Source organism: Aptenodytes forsteri, unplaced genomic scaffold, assembly GCF_000699145.1.
Source record: "Aptenodytes forsteri isolate BGI_AS27 unplaced genomic scaffold, ASM69914v1 Scaffold2, whole genome shotgun sequence".
Lineage (NCBI taxonomy): Eukaryota > Metazoa > Chordata > Aves > Sphenisciformes > Spheniscidae > Aptenodytes > Aptenodytes forsteri.
The window spans coordinates 4,946,546-4,948,383 of NW_008795695.1; positions in this window are offsets into that span (position 1 = coordinate 4,946,546).

A 1,838-nucleotide genomic window follows, 5' to 3' on the forward strand; every position below is an offset into this window, starting at 1 on the left:
GACCCTGCTGCCGCGGGGAGCCACAGCGCGACCCTGCCGCTGGCTGAACACCCCAAAGGCGCTTGTCCGTGCCGTTCAGCAGCACAGATTTTCCATGACCAGGCCAGAACCATACTCCGCCTGAAAGTATTTTTCAAGGGTCGCTTTTGGTAACCGTTTAAACGCTGCCGTAACTAGACCTGTGCGAGAGTTCCCACAGACGGGGCCCAGAAGCCAAAATATTTACCCCCTGGTCTCGCAAAACAAAAGGGTTAGCTGTGACTTTGCACGAAGGGCTGCAAGTCGAGGAATGCCCTTTGAAAGGTTGAAGTATGTGCACAAAAATGAGAAACATCCACAGGTGTTTCTGCTCATAAAGGGCTTCCTGCTGCTGGCAGCTTAGAGGGGAAGGCTGACAGAGAAACATGTAACGAGATTTTTTTAAAGGATTTAGCTATTCTACACCGAGGACAGCAAAACCCTAAACCACCAAGCCAAATTGCCTGAAAGCCGGTTGTTTTGTTTATCAAAGCACAGCTGAGTGTTTTTTTAAATGTAGGCCAGAATCTGACCATCAACAAAGAAAAACAACTCTTCATGTTTTTAACTACCCTGCAGCGTGCATCCCTTAGTTTGTGCAACAGCCTGAATTAAATGTACAAAAGGAAATTTCAGTTATCTGTTAGCTGCTGAGAGTGAAACTCAGACCAGGTGGGTAACAATTTCAAAGGAATTGCATCTGCTCCCTGTGTCTTCGTCTGGTCACAGGCCACAGTTTGTCGCTGAACAAATCCCTGAAAAAATAATACAGTTTTGCCAATAGATCGCATTGGTAGTAGAGGAAAAGAATTTATCAGATAAAGGAGACTCAGATCTGGTAGGTAACTCCCAGAAACTCTGACATCTCCAGGTTTTTAATTTTAATTAATCATCTTCGATCACCATGCCAGGGTGTCTTAGAAAAGCCTTTTGTTGGTATTTATTTTCTGTTCTTCCATTTTTGTTGTTGATTCCTTCCCTTGCAGTCCCCTCCCCTTCATAGCTCTCTCAGCAAGTCACATTTCAGTATTTCCCAAAAATGTTGGGTAAAGTTGCCCGGTAGTTGTAAGCCAGCGTAGCACGTTTGACTTCGGTACTGATTTGCACATAACAAGTTTACAGACGGTCTGTAGCTGTTACTTCTTTCTGTCAGCAGGGGACAAGTCCTTTGAACCTCTCTAACACTCCCCCGCCCTAATTATTACTTCCCAAGTACTGTCCTTTGGATAAACGATTGAAAGGTCCATCTGACAAAGAGAAACATCTCTGTCCTCTTTCCACTGCTCCCAGCATCATGGAGGGCATTTGCAGAAGGCTGAGAAGAGGGAGAACGATGTCAGGGTGGTATTGTCTGGTTGTGCTGGGGTGAGGTGACGGCCTTCTGCGACCAAAAGCTATTTCTTGTTCTCAGAAAGAGATTTTAAAGGAAGACTACTTCATAGCAAAGAACAACAAAAGATTAGAGCTAAGGTCCTAGCCACAACGATACTCCTTAGAAAACTCCATATCAGCACCACATGATGGCAAAATCATATCTTATCAGAAATGTTTTTTGAAAGATGGTTTTGAAAAGCATGCAAGATTGATAAAATTATGTTAAGTGTACAAGCCCTGAAGTGCTAATCTTCAGGCACAGTTCAAGGAGAAAATCCCGCTCCCAGTGAACTAGTGTTTTGAAACTCACTATAATCAGGCATCTCTGCCTCCAGAAGCTTAATTAGCAGTTTAGAAACAGTAATTATCACACGTAGAGCACTAGAGGAAACTTAATAGAGAAAAAGGCACATGCTTAGGACAAGCATTTAAACTTCTTTACCTCT